The following is a 7,748-nucleotide window of genomic DNA, read 5'->3' as shown; positions in this document are numbered from 1 at the left end:
CTTCCAGAGGAAACAGGAGGAGGAAACGGATTGAGCACAAAGGGCAGAAACAGAGGAGACCGATCGCAGTAACCACACCGGAGCTCTCGTTGGACGGAGAAGCCAGGGACTGATTGTTAGAAGGCCCCATGAAGTGATACTCTGCCCTTCTGCGTGAGAAGCGATCTACTACTAAGCATGACCCGCTGTATGTATGCATGTGTGTTTAAAAGTGCAGTGACTGCCATCTTGCTCTCCTGATAGCTCGAGGTCAGTGCCCTGGAGAAGATGACAGTGCAGTGCAACAGCGCCAAGAGGCTGCAGGACCGAGCATGACTGCGACAGAGCCACTTCCACCGATGCCCCGAGTGTGTGCTGCAGCCCCTGCCTTTGCAGATAAGACTCTAGACTGTTTTACTGGACTTCCTTGCCACTCAGTTTTTAGCTATCCTCATTTTACCACTTTTAGTCTTTCACCCGTGTTTTTAACCTGATTTTATTCTGTGAATAAACATCAGTGTTTCTGCTCAAGGATCCGTGGTTCTTTTGGTTTTAGCAGCTGCTCTCAACTGATTTTAAACCATACAGTCATTTTTAATACACATTTTATGCAAATAACAAAATATACACTATAGCCCTATACTACTACTACTACTACTACTACTACTACTACTATAGACTTTGCATACAAGCATAACTGACTGCACAGAAATCAAGCACACAAAACACATTTAGGTCATACTGTACTGTAGTCTATTGCAAACTGAGGTTCTCTTCTGCACTGTGGGCTTGATGCCATTAGGCCTGGTTCAGGGGCAGTATGAGGACCGTTTCCCTCTAATAGTCTGATAAACAATCATTATAATTGGGTTTTGGTTTACAAGGAGTGACACTTGTTGTTTCAGTTGGTCAGGCACTACAGAGGGAATAGGTAATTTTACTGTGTCGCTCCAGACTACACAACTTTATAGTTACCATTATCATTAATGATAATTGGTATGTGTGAATGAAGCAAAAACTCTTTGTGTACATTTTGACATAAAGTCACATGTTTGCAATTTCAAAACACGCCATTTAAAATGACACTACATGAGCTCATTGGCCACTACATGTGCCACCTGGCCAAACAGGTAGCACATGGTGTTTTGTAATTGTTAACACTTCAATCAGGGAGTAAGCAATAAAAGACCATAGGTGAGCATCTTTGGAAGACATTGCTGAGAGAGGAAGAGGAAGAGGGAGGGTTTGAATGAGAGGGGGAGGAAGAGTGAGAGTCGGGGTAGAGCAGAGTTGTCAAATTATTTTGCTTTCCTCTTTATTTTTTTATTTTTTCTGACATTTTTTCTGCAATTGTATTTTTCAGCTTACTGTTGTGTGAGCATATTTTAGTTCACTCCAATGTAAATATATCTGCTGTGCATATGTTGCACTGACTTGTTTGGTGAAATATAAATAAAATAAATAATTCAATAGCACGTGTGTGTATCTGCAAATATTTCTGTGCATGTGAACAATCTGAAGAATTCTCTACAGTTTGAACTATGTTAGTATGATGGCAAAGCATACTAGAGATGAGAGTGCTTTTCATTATGCCCAACAGTGTGTAGTTGGTTAGACAGAAATCAGTAATACAAATGAACTGTGTGCCATCTGGTGCAAAAGTTTGATTTTGGTTGCAGTGCTTCATTTTGTGGGATATATGAGGTGTTTTGCAGTTTGGGTGTGTGCTTTGGTGAATTGTGTTAGTGTTTTGATAAAACCAGCCTAGTTTGCAAAATTGTGTTTAAGCAAATGGAAAAAACTGTAAACGCCACTCTTCGTTGTCCACTGTGCTGACTCTCAGCATCACCATCTGCTGGTGGACATTTTCAAATTTTTATTCTTTCACTAGCTTGACCACCTTCAAATTATTACATGGTTAGTAGTTAGTTTTTTCCATAAACCTTCTGTCTAATAATACTAAGTACATGCTATTGACACAATAGCATTATATGGCAATGTGACACGATAACATTATAGGGAGACTGCCATTTTCCATTTGTGACTAGCAATGATTGAAATTAGAGTTCTTAACCAGCAAATCAGTATGACACAAACAAGCAATTACTATAGGCTTATTGTACTGAAGATATGAGATTCTGTTTGTTCTGGTGTCAGTATGCCTGCAGCCACATTTTGCAAATCCATTTGGGCAATCTAGTAATCACACACATTTTCTAGAACAAAGAAAACACGAGCTTGTAGATTTATCTGGTTCCCTGGCAATACCCGTTATCTAATAGGGGGCAGGTTTGAGACAATGACTGTACAGTGGACCGCAACCTTCTTGGACGTTGAGATATATATATATATATATAAGACATTTTGGGGGGTTTTCAAAGACAGGGAATGACAATGCACAAAGGGCCGTAGGTCAGATTCCAACCTGGGCCGCTGCAACTGCAAGGACTGAGCCGTCATAGATGGGGAACACGCTCTACCTATTGAGCTATAGGCGCCCCGTGTTAATGTATTTTTAAACAACCAAGATGGTGCTACTGATGATGTACTGTTTCTGTTCAGTCTGCTGTCGCGTCACAATTAAATGGTATATTCCTCTAAAAGAAAAAAAACTGCATTTTAAAGCTTTAGTGATAAGAAAGATGTGTTCACTGTACCTCCGGCAGGATTTGTGAGTTTAATTTACCAGCTACGTTACATCACACATTTTGATGCTCTGATTGGTTCTAGGTCTGTTCAGAGGCATTTTGATCTGTGCTCTCTTTGAAATGAAAAATGAATTGAGAAGAATTAATCTGGTGATGCCAGGATAGGGAGCATCTAAAGGTATGCACAAAAGACAGACCTAACAGGAATTAATATTAAGTAATCAGCCCAGTAGTGGATATGAATGGACACAACTCACAAATGATATGTTTTCTTAGCCTTAACTTTGTGTTTTATTACTGCAACCTTAACAAAGTGGCAATTAAAAACCTAAACCAAACCTTAACCACGATGTTGTCACATCATAAAACACATTTATGTCTTTGACATCGTCTTGTAACAGTTTTGGGAAGCTCAATCGATGCTCAATGTGGAAAACGTTTGGTGTGAGTGCAAAAGAACAAACAAACTTGCATTCACCTCCATTGCACTGAGATCTGACAGCAGAAATAATTCCTCAGAACTTTAACAAGCCTGCATAAAAGTATAAGCAGAAAAAAATGTTTTATAGTGAACATGCATTTGCCTTGTAGTGATGAGCTTCTTTTATTGGCTTCATGTCTAAATTAGGTTTTTTATTGAGGATTTTCCATAAATAATTTATTGCATTCTGTTTGCTGTACTAATACCAATTATAGATATATTGCCAGCATCATAAACTGGGACTGAAAGGAAATAACACCAACAGATGAATAAATCTGTTTATTAGTGAACACAACAGACAGAAGGCAGCAATAAAACAGCCATAAATACTCTGAATGAAATCTATACTGTAAAGCTGCAGGTGTAGTAAATCTGTCCTCTTCAGGCTGAGGCTACATATTATATAGTTTAAATAATGTGACTCATTTTCACTAAATGATCTAAGATGCACTTGGAAAGGAAAAGAAAATATAAATAGAAGAAGCCTTTGGACTAAAAGAAATGGCAGACTGTCTCCTTTAACTGATTCATTACTCAGATTCTACAAATATCCCATCATGGTTTTCCCTTATGAAAAACAGTGTTAATGTTACAGCTATAATTGATGATTAATTATTCTCCATGCCCCTAAAGGTAGTCGCCCACTGCATCACTGCAGTAATGCAATAATATAAATATTGCAGTAATGTTATGTTCGAACAGATCAGCTGCAGTGACCACTCAATGAACACTCTGAGTCCCTTTGAAGGATTTCTGCATGGGTACACCTGCGTTTCCTCTCTCCAATCCCCACTGAAAGTCTTGTTTCTCCTCGCTGCTCATATCCGTGGAGAGGCATTTAAGTGATTGGAACATCCTTGGTGATTGGCGGACCTCGGGCAACTTATGGGTCACGGGTAGGAGGATGGAGGAGCGAAGATACAAGGGAGCATAATTAGCTAAAAGGAAAAGATGCATTGAATCTGAAAAAAACAAAACAATGACAGAACATTTATTTTAAGAAGTAATCTTAAAAATGGCTCAAACATATATAGCTTCGGTTAAAAATATGTACCTGGGCACTGTTCTTTTTTCCCCAAACATTACTCAAACAGAAAGTAGTGTCGGGGACTATATTCAGCAGCGGATTAATCTACATTTGGAGCTATAGTTTTTTTCAGGCAGTGGGACCCTAGCTTAGAAGGTTACATAAACTGAAGGACAAAATGATGAAAAATACCAATAAAGAGCTGTTTTGTACACTGTAAAAAAAAAAAAAAAAGTAATTTTACAGGAAATATTCTGTATATTTTTTCTGTTTTCCAATAAAACAATGAAATTCTAGTAGATTTACAGATATTTTTTTGTAATTTTAGGTTTTATGTTTAAAATTACAGTTAATTCACCATAATGTAAGATTACATTAATGCTTTTTAATGTATTTGTAACTCTATGTTTACATACAATTTTCTGTATGTTTTTACAGGTTTATCACCATTTTCCATAAGACAATGTAATAACTGTAAATGGGTATTTATTTATCGAGCATCATACATAATCATCCCAATACACAGTACAGCCTGTCCCAGTGCATGTGATTTTGCATGTGTTTTTCTTGTACTGTACGTGTGTGTGCAGGCTGTCTTATGTGTGTAATGTGCCATGGTCTCATTAAATGTCATTAAATGACCTGATGAGGAGCTTTGTAAAGGCACACTGTCGGTGCACAACAAGATGCATTTTTAAAGAGCTGCAGTGTTTAAATGTGTTACACAAAATGTTACTGTCACTTCCAGTCCTGCCTCATCCCATCCCCACAATCCCACCGCACCTCGCAGACAACTGTGCCAACCAGGCTCTTTAATTATGGAGGCAGGTTTGTGTTTTAATGGAGAGTGCATGCGTGCCTGTTTTGTGGAGGTGTCTACCTCCTATGTGTGTTCGTTTCAGTGTGTCTGTGTGAGCATGTATGTTCATTTCAGTGATCTAGTGGTGATTTAGAAGAACGGGAAATTATGACTTCCTGTAAGAGGTTACAAAAAGGCCAACAAGCAAAATAAAACCCTTTTAATGTCACGTCCAATAACTCGATAACCTTAGCTGTGGCTGTAACATTAGCAATCGCTCCTCTAAATTCACAAAAAAAACACACATTAATGGATGGAATGTTATGAAAAATGTAGGTAAAATTTAGTTTCTATTGGTTATAATAACCAACCAATTATCTAAATTACTTTAAAAAACTTCAAATAAAAATAAGTGGACCTGAGATGTACACAGACAGATGATTTTAGCTGCTGATTCTTGGCAAGCTTAGGGATTTGTTAAACACCTGTCTGATGGTCTGTGTTGCCCCGTTGGACATGCACATTCCAGATATTAGTAATTATATATACCAATAGCTGAAATATAACTTAATGAGAAACTTAAAATCAGCTGAAAATCTTATGTTTCAGTACAAAAAGAAAGGAAACGATCATTTACACGGAGAACCACCAAGAAGTCATTTTTACCATTCACATAAACCGCTGTATAATGCTGCACTCTGCACTCAAGAGTGGCACTCGGTTAAGGTTGCTTGGCAATGTGCATTGTTTAGACTTCTTTTGATAAGCACGCTGCCATATCTGAAGATAGACCAAGCTATATTTGATAGATATTAGGCTAGATGCATGGATTTGGAAACAAGAACCAGAGCAGAAGAAGAACAAAGACCCCAATGAAGAAGAGTAAAGAAGAATCAGATGGAGAGAGAACGTCTTTATTTCCAGCATGGTAATGAAAACAACACGTTATTATGCAAAGTTAATTTTGAATTTATTGTTCTTTTTCTACAATAAATACTAATAATGATGTTGTCCTTTCATTATAGCGACAGATTATAACCATGAATATTAAAACTTATTTGACCTGTTTAGTTTCTTGTAACTGAAACTGTAAAATAAAAAAACCCATAAACTGAACTGTAAATAGCTCACAAAATGTTTGCTCTGCAGGGCAAAAAATGACCCTCTCAGCTGTGAGTGTTAATGAAAAAAATGGTGATAAACCCATTGGACTGGTCTGGGTGCTGTTTGGTGCTGAGCAGGTGAAGTTAGCTACCTAGGGTTAGTACAAATTTGTAATGGAGTAAATGCATATTAGCACTTTTACCAAAACATGTGGACAGTTTACATTATTTCCACATAAAAAAATACAAACAATAAAAACCTGGTGTTGATTATAAACCAATCAGATTTAAACATATGACCCTGCATGTTTCATGAACACACAGCAGGTATGGCTCAGGCTCTGTACCTTTTGGCTTGATGCAGTCTGCACTAATGTTTGCCAACATTAAATCAATAAGCGATGGATTGTAATGGCTCCAATCTATTAACCATAGAAGGCAAAAAGGAAAAAAAGAAACAGTCCTCAGCTCGCTTCTTGCACTCTCCTTCACTCAGTTTAGAAACACTGTGTGCAACTCTCCCATCAAAACACAACATGGGATGCTGTGAGCTTGATTAATCAAGTATTAAATAGGAATTATTTAAGCTAATGGTCCATTAGTAACAACTTGACACACTGCTTACTCTCCCTCTCGCTTTGTTCCTCTCTGTGATGGACAGGGGAGGAGGCAGCACAATCTAATTATAACAGAGGAATAACAAGGGAACTCTGTCCAGGGAAGAGACAGTAAAGTTTACTTTTCCTCAAAAACAGCTCTTACAGTGAACACATTATTGGATTTAAATCAATGCAAAGGAAAAAAAGTGACATAGAACCCAGACATCTAAACTGAGATCAGACAACTTAAACATATCATTTTCTCCTATTTGAATTCTAAAACTAATTGGGTGGATGTTGTTTTGACCTTTAGAATAGCATTAACTCTAAAAACTACAATTATGATAACTAAAGAAAAATAAATTATACACTTCAAAGTGAGGATAACATGCTAAGTATAAGATAATGTGAACCAAACAGCTGTTTGTTGGTTGCATGTCAGTTACACAATTGTTCTGATTGACTTGAAGTGCATGGAATGAAAAAGTCTTTAAATCTCTTCTCACATACAAAATAACTCAACAAGGAAATTTGCGTCCATAATTGATTTTCTCTTATGCAGAGGATGCATGGAGGACCAGGAGAAAAAATACAGGAAACTAAGATGAATGATTGTGATTTAGTAGATGCAGGAAAAACTTAATATGAAGATGATATTGATTACTGGTATTGAGTTGACCTTTATTTCAGTAATATTCGACTTGGATCCTTTTTTTTTTTTCTAGCATGATTAATGGTACAAATTGTGGAGTGGAGTTAATAAAAGAGATATATTACTAATAGTGTAACTCAGCCTGTGAAAACAGCAGTTAAGTAATGAGTTACAATTAAAATAATAAAAACAGGTTGTTATATTAATGTTGTGTTAATGTCAAGTTGACAAACAGATTCAATGTCAGTCTGTTAACTCGTAACCAACATCAAAGTAACAAATCAATTAGTGTGTGTGTGTGTGTGTGTGTGTGTGTGTGTGTATGTATGTGTGTATGTATGTATGTATATCTATATATATATATATATTATATATATATATCTATATATATATATTATATATATATTATATATATATTAGGGCTGTCAATCGATTAAAAAAATTAACTAATTAATCGCAA

General features: G+C 36.7%; 1 long non-coding RNA gene across 1 annotated transcript; it reads left to right on the top strand.

Moving 5' to 3' along the window:
* LOC113745572 (uncharacterized) lies at positions 1-513 on the top strand. The gene is made up of 2 exons (XR_003462200.1): positions 1-153; positions 244-513. It is a non-coding gene; the product is annotated as an uncharacterized LOC113745572 (long non-coding RNA).
* The last annotated feature ends 7,235 nt before the right edge of the window (positions 514-7,748 follow it).

Source organism: Larimichthys crocea, unplaced genomic scaffold (genome assembly GCF_000972845.2).
Source record: "Larimichthys crocea isolate SSNF unplaced genomic scaffold, L_crocea_2.0 scaffold88, whole genome shotgun sequence".
NCBI classification, from domain to species: Eukaryota; Metazoa; Chordata; class Actinopteri; family Sciaenidae; genus Larimichthys; species Larimichthys crocea.
Note: the sequence above shows the minus strand (reverse complement) of the source record. Positions and strands in the feature narration are given on the sequence as shown.